The sequence below is a fragment of the Athene noctua genome, chromosome 4 (assembly GCF_965140245.1).
Source record: "Athene noctua chromosome 4, bAthNoc1.hap1.1, whole genome shotgun sequence".
NCBI classification, from domain to species: domain Eukaryota; kingdom Metazoa; phylum Chordata; class Aves; order Strigiformes; family Strigidae; genus Athene; species Athene noctua.
The window spans coordinates 81,952,202-81,969,531 of record NC_134040.1 but is presented as its reverse complement, the minus strand read 5'-3'; the positions used below and the strand labels follow the sequence as shown (position 1 = coordinate 81,969,531).

The 17,330-nt window shown below is 41.2% G+C and overlaps 1 protein-coding gene across 3 annotated transcripts in view; it reads right to left on the bottom strand.

Annotated features, from left to right (window-relative positions):
* MTUS1 (microtubule associated scaffold protein 1) overlaps positions 1-17,186 on the bottom strand; it is a 115,247-nt gene extending 98,061 nt beyond the window's left edge. For 2 of the 3 annotated variants that reach the window (XM_074905888.1, XM_074905885.1), the window contains exon 1: positions 17,101-17,186. The gene's annotated coding sequence lies outside the window, so the exon portion shown is untranslated. Of the gene's footprint in view, positions 1-4,911; positions 4,977-17,100 lie in introns of those variants that run through there. The other variant, XM_074905886.1, reaches the window with a different exon arrangement.
* Positions 17,187-17,330: the final 144 nt, after the last annotated feature.

Sequence of the window (17,330 nt, the reverse complement as noted above, 5' to 3'; positions counted from 1 at the left end):
ATTGCCTCACAAGATGCAGGGTGGAAGGGACTGGCACCTGGAAACCACATGCTTCGGTCTTGTGGAAAGTCCATCTATGGCTAAGCCTTCAGGGTTACAAAGGTGCATTTGGTGTTTAGACTTTAAATTGTTCAAATATTTTCTGAGAAAATGTAGGCGAACAGCAGTCCCATCAAAACAGATCTAGGTATACACTGGGTGTAATAAGCTTCCTTGCATCTACAAAGCAGTTCCTAATCAAAACTAGGTATGCCAAAAGTTAGAAGGGGGAGATGGTCCCCAGTGACTGGGACAACTGTCATGCAGGAGGCCAATGTTCAATTTGCCTACAAGTACCAAGTGCTCAAGTTAGTTCTGCTCTCTGATCTTCCACAGGATGGACCAACTGGTGGCTTGAGTACTTCATTTCTGACCACCGATAACTGTCTTAAAAACAAAAAAAACCTAACAAACAAAGCCAACCAAAACCACACCAAAAAAAAAACCAAAAATCAAACCAGGAGATGGTCTCTGATTTTTCCTAAAGCAGAAAGGAGCAAAATGCAAATTCTCAAACCATCATATGCCAGGTAAACAGCTTCTACCAAAGCATACATATCAGCCTAAAAATCAAGTTCTGTGTCAGACAATCAAGCCTTCCACATCAGTAAGAGTTGTGAGACTGAATCCTCTGACCATTTTCTTCACTAATCACTATTATAGAGAACAGCAGATATGAAACGCAGCAGAAATAACCACTGTCATAATATTCAAGTGTACTAAAGTCTCCTAAAGTGTTTCCTGAATTGTTTCACACAATCTTCTTCTCCACAGCCAATGCAGAATCAAGAGAAACTGCCTGCTTAAGCTTCCAGTTTCTAAAGGTTTTAAGTCTTACAGTTTAGCACCCACCTCTTAGTGGCTGCACTGAATCTGGTTTGTGTTTCTCCCTATCATGTCTCTGAACTCCAAATCTGCGTATCAGGATTGCGAATTTGGGGGTTTTGATGATTTCCATCCACATTTCAAACTACAAGTTAGGAAATAACAGATTTAAATGCTACAAACTACACCCATTTCTAAAAATCGTTTAATGTTTATAAACCAGTAATTCTATGTACTACAAGATGACTGATTTCACACACCAGGTGATAATACAAACCAAATCCATGCGCATGCTAAAGCGGAGAAGCAGCAATCTGGACACTAAATGAGAAGGCTTTTTATCACCAATATTTGATATTCCCAGAGCAAGCCTTAAAACTTGAGAATAAAGTGACATTCACATACCAACAAACTGGAGAGCATGTTTTGGTTTACGCAGAGTAATCTTTACTAAGAAAGGAACCACTGCAGCCATCAGGTCCGCCTTCTTCTGTTCAACTCTAACCTCCGTGCACCAGCTTAGTAGCCAATTCTTACATCTCCATCCTATCACATTAAAGCATGGTTCAGTTACTTTGCACAGAATGGACTGGACACAAGATACAGCACTATCCCACTGTGCTTACTTCAACATGCCTGCTAAGCATTAGCTTCCACGTGCAGAAATAAAATGGAATAAACCACAGTATTCAGGCTTATTTATGTGTCAGGTGGCTGTATGTTTGCTCCTAAGACCACACAATGGAAAAACACATTTTAAAAGCTACTTGACAAAGCAATCACAAGTCTTCTCATAGCCACAGATTTCGTGCAATAACATATCGAAGCTTACTTTTAGGATAGCCTGATGAATCAAATGCCTATCTCCATCTTATTCTTTAATATAACCAATTCATTTATATTCTGCAAGAAGATAATACCAGTTCTAGTACAGAACTATAAAGTACTAGTTCTTGAAATAACACGTAATATATTTATTACGATCTCTGTTAGGTTAAACATTCAACATGAAATACATATCCAAATCAACAGTTAGATCAGTGAATAATTTAGATCCCAATCCAACTGCAGGAGAATTGCTTCTATTCTGAATCAAACAATGTAATAAAAAAAGTCCAAGTCAGGTCATACTAACTGAAATCAGAGCACCAGCAACCATGAGCATCAACAACTCACTGAGCAAGAGTCCACATTTGCGCAGACCCACCCCATGGCCTGGACAAATTCATCTTGCATGCACCCAGAAGGTCAATATGTTCAAAATACTCACTATGGATGGGGAAACCAAATACCAACTCAGAAACCATTCCTGTGGTCTCACCACCAGACCTCTCTCAAATTGAGGCTGCCAAGTTTTATGTATCTCATGTTACATGAGCCACAAGAGTTTGACAGCCCTATCATGCCATCCTGCCAAGATGCACAGAGCCAGCTGAGGTCCAGGAAAGCTGACAGCTCCTCCAGCACAAGAGGAACCACCTAAGCAGCTTCTAACAGGTAAAGAGATGCAACTGCAATCAGAGCTGCGCACTCACTTAAACAGCAACTATGATGACTAAAACACCATTGGGATGGGGATGGGAAGACCCCAAAAACCAGACTCTTGACTGCAGGCTGCCACACATTTTTCCCACAATAAAAATAAACCCCAACAAGTTCATGCACTCCTTCAGAAAGCTATGGGTGCCTGAAAAAAAGTTTTAGCCAACATAAGAAGACAATTAAGATCCCTCCTGAAAAAGAGTGCCTGTGTAAGAGTCCACACTCAGAGCAGAATAGCAAAGATACTTTTAGATTACTGACTACAAAAAAGGAGGCGAGAGTCACAACACTTTCTGCTTAGTACCTACCATATTCAGAAACAAGATGTCAGTACTGTCAGGCTATTTAGAAATAATATATACGGAGAAATACCAGTCACTAGCTCCTCCCAACAGAAGGTGAGACTTTCAGACACTGGTTAAGTGCTTGAGTGGCACAGTAGATTCCTACACAGAACAACACTCAGCCACTGTACTGATGGAAATACAAATCACCTGCTCTCACCGACTAAAGCTTCAGTGGTAAAGCAGAAAGCCAGGCTGACAGCTGAAAGTCAGGAAGCCCCAACTGCAAGACACATTTACTTTTCAAGCACCTGACTACTTTGTCACAGCCAGCTTCATTTAAGGTAGGGTGACAAGGAACAGGACAAGATGGTCAAGGATCACACAACTGCTCCTTTTTTTGCCCCATGGATGAAAGCCCATTTCTGGGCAGCAATTGGTACTATGTGATCCCTTCAGATCATAGCAGGGAAAACAAAGTTAGTGGTCCCCATTGCTGTCTTCACAGCCTGCACTCTCCTTCATCTGTTGAGGAAAGGATTAGTTTTGAAGAATAATGAAAAGCAGCACATTAGTCAGCTGTGACAACAGTTTCCCCTTTTCAGTTTGAAAAACATATCTGTGCTCACAAACAGACAGTATAGGTCATAGCCCACAGCAGTTTCACTGTTTCATTAAATATTTGAGCAGATTCAGCTTAATGCACTTTTCCAGACCTGCTGGTTGGAGATGTTAGCCCACTCCACTACAGGCTAACCCTGTCTGGCTGTGCAGGACACACGACACCAGCCACAGCTTTCACACTGACTGTTTATTAGACATTATTCCTCACATGCATGCACTTCCTTGCATGCACTCTTCATCTTTCAGTAGCAACAACATAAAGGACACTGAAAATAGGTATTATTATTAAAAGGTTGCTAGATAACCTAAGAAATAGTACCATCAACTTAAGATATTACCACTGCAGTACAGTCCTTCAAAAGCTGCTTCTGGGATTTCTGTAGCAAGAATTACTATCCTTACCTAACAGAGACCATATGCACGGCAGCCTGCCACATATAGCCTTTACTCCTGCATATTTCTTTCAGGAAGAAAGGTAAAAATCACGGAGCTAAAAGCGAAGGTGAAGCCATGGCTACTTGTATGCTTGACCCAAACCCCTTGAATCAGCAAGGGAGAACAGTAGCAAGAGGGAGGCAGCCTACTATCCGCTGAACTGCATCTTTTCAAACAGTCACCGATACGCTTGTCCCTGATGTTGAGCTCTATCCTTGAGCACTGGACATTTATTTGTAAGTTACTTAGTTCTGCCAACAAGTTCAGCTCTATTAAGACAGTATTAATTCCAATTTAATAATACATTCAAGTCAAGAACTGTGTTAGTTTAAATACATTTTTCAATATTACATTAATTTTGTATTTTCTCCCATTCCCTGAGAAGACACACACCAGATTTCCTTTACCACCTTTAAAAGTTTGATCTTTCCTTCTATTTAGAAATCAAATACCGATAGCTCCCATTTTAGTATCTTAGCTTAGCTAAAGATAGCAACAAACGAGAAAACAATGCCTTGGCATGAAAAGATCAATGATCAAAGATCACCTCAAATACTAACAATACCAAAAAAAGCCACTGAGGCCTTTTATCATCCCCAAATCTCCATTTTAAGAGCTGCAACTTGATTTTCTTCCCAAACTTTAATAGAAAATGGCACATTATATTAGTTTTGCCAACACATCAACCAGCCTTCCAGGAAATAATGTGTCAGCAACATATGGAAACGACTTGCAGGGATTTTTTTTGGCATTTCTCTCCCAACCTGGCATGTTTTTAGCATTAATTGTGGAAGCCACTAATGCTTCTGTTTTAGCTGTTAAATTTAAAACACCAGGGAACATTAGATCAATGACAGTATGTGGTTATTGTTTGACAGAAGTCACCAAACCTCCCCTCACAAAGATTACCAGCTTCTATGTAATTTTTGCAACTAAAAGGTTTACTTTGGACTACAGTCAGGCAAACAGTTTCAGAAAGTACAAGTAATCTTATTATCCTCTAAGTAGCAAAGAATAAACTATAAGAGCCACATATTAGGGCACGCTTCTGTATTTATGGAATAAACAACTTCAAGTAATATATTTGGAAAGTTATTTTGAATACAGTACCATCTCACACTAGGGCACAGCGGAAAAAAAAGACACACCACAAACTACTTACCGCAGCCAAAGTACAAGTCTTTCAGAAAAGACAAGTTGAACTTGAGTTACATTAGTCATCAAAAGCTCTCCTCAGTGGCACACATCAGAGCATGGACAATCAGTAAGATTAAGGGGAAAAGAGAAAAAATACAAAACAAAAACACAGAAGCCAGACTAGAGAGTCCTCTCACGAGATTCAAACTTTTAAAGATCAGTTCAGTCACGCAGCAATAAAAGGCTCAGGCTGAAGAATTTTCCTTAGACGCTGCCAGCACTGCATCAAAAGCTCCCTGTGTGCTAGCAACATGTCCTAAGAGCAGGTTTGACAACAACTTCATAGATTTGACAGACGATACATGCAAAGAGGTATTTTCTCTAACACTTCAAACTTTATTTACAGTGAGGGACGAGAGCTCTGTTCAACAAAGTAAGCAATTGGTTTGCCTGGCCAGGTCTGGAGCAAGAGGAAGATGGACTTGTCCCACTCCCCTTTCTGTTACTGAGGAACCCCTAAGACTTAAAAAGCATAAACTGCTATTTTCATAAAGCTATGGGCTACCACAACTCAAATATAGAGTCAGGCTACAAACTTACTCCACAGCAGTTGCTGTGCCCAGGAGTTTTTGCAGTGCCACCCATGCTGTGCTGTCTGACAGGGCTCCACAAGGAGCTGGATGTTCAGAGCTGGAAGTGTGCAGGTGCTGGGGGGCAAAACACTGCCCCTATGCTCCAAGTCACAAGGAGAAACGCACACTCCCCTCACACACAACCCCACTGCCATCCTTCCCCGGCGCATCACGTATCACAAAACCTACCCCAGAAGACAACTTTTTATTAAAATGTCTTCAGAGCAGCTTAGACAAATTTAATCTTAGCCTACCTCCAGACACCCTGAGGAAAGAACAGTTGTTCGGAAAAGTCAAACAACCGTCAAACAATTATGCCTTTTTGCCCTATAGAACTAACAGTTCTCCCTCACCTTTTTTAAGTGACATAAACCAGTGTCTTACTCCTGTCTGCTACAGGCAAGGAAAGATGAACATGGTTCTTCCAAAAAGCTGAAGACTTTCCTTTATTCAATTAATTTAACCACATCATAGATATACCCTGAAGTGGATAAAGTGCTGTCACACCTATTTACTGCAGCCTTCTCAATTAATTCAGCATTGCAGGACAAGTAAAAGAAGGGGAGAAAAATAAAAGGGAAAGTTAGGATACACTAGCTATGTAAAACAGTGTTAGGGTTGTATTTCTTTCCTCAGGGTATAAAAGAATTGCAATAAATAGATATATTTTAACAAATTAATTATGACAGCTATTTTAAACTCCGCTGTAACATATGCATCATTCAAAGACATCTGAGTGGCATGTGCTCACTCACAATGTTTTAAACAGAAATGAACTAATGGCTTTGGGTATACAAACTTAAAGAGTTGAAGAGTTAAAATATTTCAGAGTAATTTCTCTTTCTGAACCAGAAACAGAACTTTCTCTCCATGCCTTTAATTTATTCAGTTCAGTGACTGCATTTTCAAGCTATAAGAAATGTAACCAACTTGAAGTCTCTTAAAAGGTCACAACAACTTAAGACCTTATTTTAAAAAAAGCATTAATACTTCTGAAAAAAGAAGTTAGGAATCTATTATATATAATGTGTAATATGCATCCTGTTGGTGATAATTAAGTATTATGAGAAATCATACAGTTATCTTTGATTATAAGTGAGAATTGATAATGCACCATCCTGAAAAGATGGCACAGAATATCAGTTAACTCTTTTTCCTACAGAGAAATACGTGAAAAGTACTAAGACATCCTTCAGCGACAGATGCTAAACGAATAAAATGCTTGCACTCAGAACAAGAAACAACTGTTTAAGCTGTGTTCCTAGATGACAACCTCTACACCAGTGAGCTTTGTAACACTGAAGTGCTTCAAGGTGTCAAATGAACTAGTTCTGCAAATCCAAGTCTCTCTCTGTCTACAGCTCTGCCGAGCTACCAGTGAAAGACAACAATACTGGAACAGCCAAGACTTTGGCACTGCACAACTTGTCACTGAGATCCCATCTCAATGCCCCAAATACTGGGTCCCATTTCATTGTGTTTACCCATAAGAAAAATATACTGCACCAGAAATTTAATAGAAAAGCAGAAAGCTGAGCGCCTGCAGAACAGGAATAGCTGTCTGCAGGCTATAATCATCTCTCAGATAAAAAAACAACGCACAGAGGAATCAGAAGCAACTAAAGCATTAAGTATATATCCATTGACTAGGAGGATACTCAGTTTGAAAAACCTCCCACTCAGCACCACAGGCATTCTCCATTCAGAGTTTCACGGCATGGTAAGTCCTGCTGCTGCTCAGCTGGCACACAGGACAGAGCAGGATACATTAAACAACCATGCCACCACCCCCAAAATAAAAACATCATCAGCTGAAGCCTGCATGCTACGGCTTGGTCATGACCTTAACGATTTCTGTAAAGCTGCTCTTTAAGGTCAGTCCATGCTGAGCTGTGGAACAATGTTTCTGCTTTATTACTCCCCACTTTGCTCATGCCTATCTCCCTCATGGAGACTAACATGCCTTACCTCTATTTAAATACAGCCCAGACACCTCCCTGTAAAAAAAAGCCATCACCAACCACACCCCCTCTCCTCCTCCTCTCTCCTTCAGAACACTTAGCATCCTGCTAAAAGGAAGATGCTTTTTGGCACTGTGCATATTTTATAACAATTTACTTAGGCACCACCCCTTCAGGCCACATAAATCTCATGATAATATGTGAGATATTAATTCTGTGCAAAGGATATGCAAACACAAGCTCAAGCAATTAACCGTAACACTGGACCAGAGTACTTCACTTCCGTGCTGAAAGAGAGATACCACACAACTTAATCAGAGTTAAACAAAATACTAGTTTGTATGGGAAGTTGTTGCAACCTCAAATATTTCACAGGCTTAAAATTATGGGATTTATAATGATTTTCATTAAGAGTTCTTAAGTGTGAGGTTTCACATCTACCCATGTTGAAAAATTCACATACTCAACTTGAACATCAAATTTGTATAAACTAAGCAAGATGAGGAAAAGAAAATTGTCTCTCTCTGCCCAGCCAGGCTTATCCCAGCATGCCTCATACACTGCTGCATTCCCCCAACTGCAGAGAGCATCCAGTCACCAATGCAGCATGGCTGTGACCTGGCCACTAACAGAAAATACTTGGGATACTTGGCAGAAAACCTGGGTTTGCATCATCTGGCACAAGGAGGTGGGAAGCACTCCCCTGAGAGGGATGCTTTTAGCAGAGTTCTTGGTAAACTTCAAGTCAGAATAAAACAGGATTAGAGATGCACTCCCAGGGTCAAAGCTCCCACCTCTCCTCCAGACAGAGACAACACAGTCCTTTGGATTAAGGTAAAGAGCACTAGACATCTGAAGAACGCCAGTGCAACTGCTCTTGGCTTTCATCTTTAATTTTTGCCAATTCAAGTCATAAATACCAAGAATCCCATATTGTTTGAGCTTTATGCTCATCAAACCTTTGCTTAACCCTTGTGTTCCAACCCAAACAAAAAGAACTAAAACCAAAAAGTTACCTGAAATGAACAAGTTAACCAGTTTTCAAGATGTTTCAAATTCCTTCATGCAGATTGGTATCTTTTGGGATAATTTTTACCAGAATCTATACTAGCTTGTATATATTGGACTTTGACCCACAGATGAGTCCTCCTATTTAACCTAAAAAGTTACGTTAAAAATTCTGATACTACCTGCAAAAATTCCCTTCCCCTCAGCTAAATAGGAAAATTCAATCAGTTGTCCTCCTTTAGGATACCCTTGTTCAGGATTAGCATTAAATTATATTTGAAGTTACCAGATCACTGCACTATTGAGAAGTTTTGTGGGGTTTTTTTGACTACCCGGGGAACTGTTTGAGTTCCAGGGTTAAGTACATGCCGTTCTACTTAAATGGCAACATGCCAAATCCGTTTAAATATTTAAACATTAACCTCAAAGTCACTGGTTTGTAGAAAGGCAGCCGTTAGTCCAGAAAGATTAAATTTCTCCTCCAGGCAGTATCGTTGAGTACGAAGGCCACTTTGCCACCTCCTGAAAGTGATTTCTGGAAGAGCTGAAGAGCATGGAAAAGTTACTGGAGTATTCATAATTGCTTCAACGACAGACTTGTCTGTGCAAGTATGCACAGATGCACATGTGACATTTTCCCCTTCTGGAATTACAGATTCATCTTCTATGTTTAAAAATGTTACTGTTCAGCATTAGGAAAGTCAAGAAGTTTTGAAGATTTCAAAGACGAGTTTTCCTTCCGTTATTCTACACCAAAACCTCAGCTACTTAAAAGTAGTAACCAGTATTCTACACTGACTGCTAAAAATAAGGCAAACTTTAAAAATTTCTCTGTGACAATGAAAAAACCCAACAGTGCAAGGACTTAAAAAAAAACCCACAACACTGAGGTCATATCTACATTTACAGAACAAGCACAATAATGAAAAGCACAGGGTTGCTACACTTACACTTCTTAATAGGTTGTATGATTACACAGTTATTCAACGCTATTTTGGGCACAAAAGTAGTTGTATTCGCCATTTAAGATTCCTCTAAAATTGTGCTTTTCTCAAACAAAATCCAAAAAACAAACACTGAAAGGCTATTAACACTTAAGAGATTCAAGGATCTGCACCTTTGTGCACTGTTAAAATTGTTCACTCACAACTAAATAAGTGGGATGAACACTAATATCTAATTTTTAAATGAACTGGCGGGGGGGTGCGGAGAAGGTCAACTAAAGAGATGCAGGGAAGGAGCCAGCACACTACTTTTGCAACTGCTTCGTTAACAGCCTTCTGCTACCTGGAGACCACGATTAGTCCTGGAGATTGAGAAATCTACTTCTCTGCAGCATCTGGCTATATTTACATTTGACAAGCATGAAACTGGTTTTATATGAAGCCACTGGTTGGCAAAACAAAGCAACCACCAAGAACACACTACTGCAACTGATTATTTTTTTTCCTATAAAACTTTTTCCCCACAATTTTTTTTAAGAACAAAGTTCTAGGCTGCCCCTCTACAGGAAGCTGGCATTGACTATGTGTTTATAAATAAATAAGCAGTTTGTAACAGTAGCTTTACTCTGACACCAATCAGATACAAACAAGCTCTAAATAGAACTTACGTGGATACTACAGAATGACCTCTACAGTACCAACTTCTTTTATCAATGATATGCATCCATTAGAGATTAGAGAACAGAAAGATTGATCCCAAAGTCCCTCACCCAGCTTCCAAATGGTCTTCAGTAAAACTAAACTCGATATATCTAAAAGACTGTGATGGAGTGACCTTGTAGAAGACGAAGCTTTCCCACCTACTTTGCACTAAAAATAGTCCATTAGGGGGTGGGTGGGTGGGGGTGTGTGTGTGTGAAAACCCCACCACACAAGCTTACTATATTTAAAAGACAACTTACCTACAGGGTACCTCACACAAGAGTAAAGGCTGGAGACATGCCCACATGTCAATCTATACTGCTGAAATGTCAAGCATTCCGCTAGAAGGGCTGCTCTAATCACTACAGTTCATTACTTTTACTCTTCAAACAGTTTGGGGTATGTTTGGGTCACTCCTCTCAAGGCTCCACAGTGCTCATTTGTCTATTTTAGAAACGTGTGTTTGTGACTACACGTCATTGTAGAGTAAGGCTTACACACCATCACAGCAGTGCAGCGACCTGTGGGACATCAACAGTTCATCTTACAGGAGACACTGCTATAAAGATAGCTGGGCACAGAGAGAAAAAAATACTGATCACCACTAGGCTTGAACAGGTGGAAAAAGCCGTACACTGAAAAAAAAATAATACAGAGACCCCAATGGCAGCCATCACTACTTAGTGCTTGAAGCACCCAGCCAAGAGGCTACAGGGCAAACAGGGAAGCTACCAGTCCAATACAACAACAACAAAAAGAGCACACTCAATATTTCTCTTGCTAAAGTAATGGCTAAAGTCACAATACCTCCTTCAGTAGAGGCAGCTTCTAGAAAGACTTCAGAAGGTCTAATGACAGTCTCCTCAACTAGGAAACTGAAGACAGCTGCTATTCAATTATCACCTTGCAATTAAGCTATTAAATTGAACCACAAGCTCAAGCTGGCTGAAATCTGGAACCAGATCTACCAACATCTTGTTGAGATGCAGCACTATTAGAGCAGAGAAGCACAAATAAATACTAGTTATGCCCAATGCAACCATTATGAAACCTATGTGAAATCTGTGACACAAATGACTTGCTTTATGGTATTTGACGTTGGAGCCCATTTGCTGAGCAGCAAGATAGTTTATTACAGGCAATCTACAGCACACAAAACCAAATAAGTTTGGGCAAGGAAAGAAAGGTAACCATGAGTCCTAACCACATACAGAAACTGCTCAGGTATCTTGATGTTTGTGTAATAAGGCAGAAGCAGTCTTTCACTGTGAGCAGTGTACATAATGAAGTGGATGACCGAGAGCCTTTATAATCTCTTGAGAAAACTGTCAAGCTCATGAGATTTGTACTACTTGTTATAAGAACATTAAGGAGCTACAAAGGATGAAGAAACCTTAGGTGAAGCAGTGCTCCACACAACTCCAAATGAGTATCAGAAGAGGCTATTCATTAGATGAGTTGGTGCAGAGCAGGAACATTTATTCTGCAACTACAGATTGAAGCATACTAAAATAAGTGAGCTTCTAATTGCTTGGCAAGCCTCTGCCATCCTTCTAGGCAGATACTGCGAGTGCAAACGCCTAAAGCCATCCAGCTGCCCAAGGCCACCAACCCATGCTGACTGCAGAACCAGCCATTATTATCTCCTGGCATAAAGGCTCTGGCTGATTATATAACTACAGCAGGAGACAACACCCAGACAGTTCAGTTTCATAATACTCAGCTGTAACAATTCCTGAACGGGTCCTGTGAACTGTTGAGGAGCACGAAACAAAGCAGAGGAAACACAGACACACTACAGGGGACATCTATAGCTTTGAGACACTTTTACACCGAGACACAAGTAAGGACACAGCCAGACCAAAATATCTGTGAGGATTTCCCTTTGTTTAAGGAAAGCTTCCAAATGAAGAACTCCTGTAGATACAAACTTGAAAAAAATCTGATTACCTGCAACTAAGCATCAAATAACATGATCCTCACTGCATCCAAAAGAGTGCATGGTAAGTATTCTATTATGTGAGGGAAGAGTACTTCCCAGGACAGAGCTGGCAACAAATTCATTAAGTTGAGCTGCATGCTATGTGATAAACACATGCTGTTCTATGAACTCTGAATCATATCAGGAGCTTCTCTTCCAGTACTTTCACGCTGTTGATGGCAGCTGCTCATAATAGAGACCTGAAAAGGATGAGATTTTACAGGCAATAAAAACAGTCCATGCTTCACAATGCTTAAAAAATTAAAAAGTGCCATTAAGTCTGGCTTGTATCACTAAACGAGCAGTAAGTCAAATACACAAATTAGCATTCTATTCAGCAGTATAGTTTCGCTCCTGCAAACTACACCTCAAGTACAACTGAGTTGATATGGACACCATATAGGCTTTCCAGTTACAGATATCTGGTAGAGAACATACCTGAAATAGGGAGTTGTCCAGATAGCACTAGCACCAAGAAACACCAAATTTCTACAGACATCTCCTAGATACCTACAATACAATAAAACTATAGAGTCAGCATTGAAGGTGCCTTGCAGAGGCGAAACTGGCAGGCAAGCCATTCAATTAGGCAGTACTGCAACCGTGGAATATTGCAGTCAATAGGCTTCCCAAGATTAGATAGTAGTCAAGCACGGAGTTATGGTTTTTTAAGATCCTTGACTACTGATGGGTGGAAAGCAATAACCAGTGCAAAAATCAGATGAGAGTGCTGCAACAGACAAGGCCTGCATACAGTGCCAAGAACCACTAGGCCAGTACATCCAGAAGTGGCCTGCATCAAACAGCCATAAACAAACAGTATCAAAGGTGAGATTTATGCTGTCATGCCACACTGTTGAGACAGTGGAGACAGCATCAGTGGGAAACACTTCACATGCTCTGACAACCTCAAAGAATCTGCAGGACCATCAAAAGCTTCAACTATGAGTCAGAATTAACCATGTACACACAGGACTGAATGACTGATGTCCAAAAGGTAGAAAGGAGCAGTTGAATACAAGCACTCCCGTTCTTCTTTTTCTTCTCCTCAAAGCAATGACAGGGGGGGAGTGTGTGCAAGAAGAGCCATACAGTTAGGCAGAAATGGCTTGAACGCCAGCACATTTGCAAAATCAAAAGCTGCCAAGCCTCTCAGAGGGAATCATGAAGTCCACGTTCAGAGATGGACAAATCACCAGCCAATTTCAACCAACATATCTACAAAATAAAAAGACAGGAACACCTGTAGCAAATTGCAATGAGCCTTACACCAAGAGCTGCACCGTGGCATTAAAGGTAACAAGGGGAGGCTTTCTCAAGAATGCCAAACTCAGCTGTCCAATCTCTGCTAAAGGTTTTCTAACGAGCCAGATTAGATCTTTGTGCTGAATAACAGTATAAGAGCATAATTTCAGTGCTAATTTCTTAGACCAGCTGACCAAGATCACCATTTTGGTCCAATGTTGTGTGTGATGTGTACTCCCAGGATGAGATAGAAGATTGTTAATAACAGTTTGTTTTTGCATTCCACAAAGTGGAAACCCTAGTACTGCATACATCTTGCTCCAAGAATTAGTTGTTCAAACAACCCATACTTTCACCCTAGTGGGTTTTGAGTTTTAATGTGTTTAATTATCAGCTCCTCCACCAATACATCACCTTTCAGACAGATCTGGGCCAACAAACCAAGATGGAACAGTGCATTTTTGATCATATTTAATTATAATCTTCCAAAAAACTGGAGTAAACTGATTTAACTGACAGAATAGGACTCAGTAGAAGCTGTGTTTTCTGAAGAAACTGATTTTTGCTAATCCCAAAAAGCACTGTTCAAGTATGAACAGAACCAGTGCAAGTCAGCAAAAGGTTTATCAACTGTTTAAATAAAGCTGTCAGGAAAGTTCATGCTCTGTGACAGGTACAACTCCATCAAAAGAAGAGTGTAACCTCCAAGTGACATCATTGCAAATGATATGATACTCCAAACAGCACTGTCTGTGACAGAGAGGATTATTCAAAGTCTTTCAAACTAAATTTCAAGTTATTCTTCAATTTTTCTTGAAAGAACATTACAGAAATTCAAGAACAGGACAGCATCCTGGTACTGTCAAAGAAAGTTTTATATTGATTAAGAATTGTAATGGTGAATTAGTGTTTTAATGTTGATATAAATAATCCTAACATTGGGAAGCATACTGCATATCGTGTTTGTTTATGGATGAACATCTCCCAAAAGGAACACCTACTCCCATTACTGCCAAATGTTCATGGTGAAGGAGTTTGCCACAAGCTGTATTTTTAACCAAGCAACTTAAGGGCCAAGACAGACACAAGGAAACTACCAGTACGGAATACTGCAGCTACAGACAAGTGACCCTAAGTAACACAGAAGTCAAGACACTGAAACTAATAAAATGAGGAGAAGAAAAAAAGAAACACCAGAGTTTCCTTCCTTCCTTCCTTCCTTCCTTGAAGGTCTCTCTGCATTCCATCTAAAAGAGTCCAGTACCAAAACCCAAAACTGGGTACAACTGCCAACTGAATTCCATAGCATCCCTTGCCTATAACCCCCATAAATGGCTCATCAGTCACCCCAGTTGAACTTATTCCTTTGAAAAATAGTTATTTGCTAAAAAATCCAAAACAGGATGAAATACTTATACATGTATGAAATGCATATATATGTATAAAACCATATTTATGCTTTTATTTTTATATATATAAAATCAATCCCACACTACCAGCTGGCTAATCTGCATTCCACAGTTGCTATTACAAGCCTAAGTAATTATTTTGCTAGATTGTTGAGATCATTAGCTACCTGACATGTTAGATCTCAACTAAATTCTAAGTCCTACAAGTTAAAAAAAAGGAAAAGGCAAGCAAAAGCCTCCTTATAGTTGACATCATAACAATCCACCTCTGTGCAAGAATCTTGGCTTTTCCTAAAACAGAAACCCACTTCTTCATACGTGACTGCAGACAAAAGTCTGAAACCACAAAATGCAGGAGTTAGAAACAGGAGTCTCAAATGCATTTAGAGTGTCATTACTCTGTCAAATCTTGACTGTGTCAAGGCCTTTACATTGCATTTTTGCAGACTTAGTCTTACAGCTGAAATCAATACCTGAGAAGTAAAACACATGAGAACTGGCAACAGTTATGCATCCAACAGTAAAGCTTGCTGTTTATTCAATCTAAATTGCTCAAAAAGATACCATGAAACCTGTTGTAAGGTGATTCTTTACACACAGAATCATGCTTACTCCGGATGGAAAATTATGCCAGGTCAAGTTTTAGCATGAGAATTACCAGATTATTATCACTATTTCAGCCACCATTCTTAAGCAGCTTGATCTCAGCCAGAAATCAGAACTCTGCAATAGTTTAAAAGTGACTATATAAATTTTAAATACAGCCTTGTTACCACACGTACAATTATGCCTCATAAAAACAGATCTCAAAAAGCAACCTATTGCTCACCCTTGATAATTAGCATTAGGAGAACTAAATTAGCCCCAATGCCTGGTATGGAGTCACGCGAGCCAGCCGCTACAGTGCATCGCTGTAGTTCCACAGGAGCATGGTGCAAGACACAAAGAATAAACATTTTAATACCTGTCCTGTTTAGTAATCCAGACAGTGAACTCCATCATGTTGGTCACCACCATTCACTCTGAAAATCTCGGCAATACGTATCAAGCAGGTTAAAGCTTTTCTGCTCCCAAGAAAGTAAATTTCATTATATGTAAAGCTTACCTCTTCTCACTTCAGAGAGAGAACTATTGCTGTGTATTGAGTTCATTTAGAAAAAGGGGAAGGAAGAAAACTACTAACCATTAATATATCTATTCAATAGTGTAGGTATCATCTGGTTTGTCAGACTTAGTATTAGCAGTATTTTACATTTATAGCTACTTTCAGACTGTTACCAACCTTACAATGTATAGACAATGACCAATAAGGATTTATTTTATCTGCTTAAATACAAGTCTTCTATCTGCCACAGCATGCGACTCCAGCTTCTAGATAACCCCCTGGTGTGTTTAACCAGCTGCACTGTCCATGATATCACCAGCATAAAACAAAAAAACCCACCAAAGCACAGCCTTAGTCCTGGTGGCAGATTGTCAGAGCTGTGTCTGAGGCCAGACCCTGCATCTCCCCGAAGAGAAAGGGGATGCTCTGTTCTCTGCTTCCATCATAAAGTATTAAAACAAGTGTTAGGGGCAGCTTAGGTTGTTTTGAGGGGGCTGTTTGCTGGGGCTTTTTTTTTGTTTTGCTTTATTTTAAACATCTGCACTCTTGCCTTGGCCTTGGAACAATGGTATCAAGTTTAAACTCAATGTCCTTTTCAAACGCTGGCTCTCCTCCCCGTGCCAACCTTGGGTGGTATAAATAGCAGCATGCGGAGGAGCGAACATCGAAGATACTCGTGTAGAATCTCAGGAGTGTTCATGCTCCTACCGCAGGGCCGGAGCAGTCGGGGTGCACAAGAGGAAACTCCATCAGATTTTAAACGTTTCAAAGACAGTGTCAGCATTCAACTAACTAAAAAGCTACGCCAGCAGCGGACAATTTCCCTATTTAAATTAAAACAAACAACAAAAAAAAAAAATAAAAAAAAAAACGCAACGCAAACACACCCCCAACGCCCGCTGAAGTTTCGACCCCTCAGCCCCGGGGAAGGGCCCCGCGGCGCAGCCCTCGCTGCGGCTGCACCTGTGCCCTCACCGAGGCCGTTGCCGCCGTCCCTGCCTGCCGGTCACACGGGAGCGCGGCGGGCGGGCGGGCGCCGAGGAGAGGAGAGACGAGACGAGACAGCCGGAGCAGCCCCGGGCCGCGGCCGTGACCCACTTCCCCGGCCCCGTTATCCGGCCGCCCCCGCGCACCGCCCCGGGAAGCCCGCGCTGGGGTACGAGGAGGGGGGACGGGACGGGGGAGGACAACGACCGAGGCTTTTTTTTGAAACAAATCAGTACTTACGCCGGCGCTGACCCGCCGCCCCTCACTTGCGGCTGGGTTATGCAGGAGGAAACTGCCCCGAACGGCCGTTCCGCGCCGCGCCTGCCCCGCGGCCCCCTCCGCCCCCGCGGAGGCCCCGGCAGCGCCGCCTCCGTGCGCCCGCCCGCTCCCCGCCAGCACCGGGCAGCCACAGCACCCGCGCCGGCGTGCGCGGCCGCCCCGTCCCCCCCGCCCCGGCGGCTCCGGCCCGT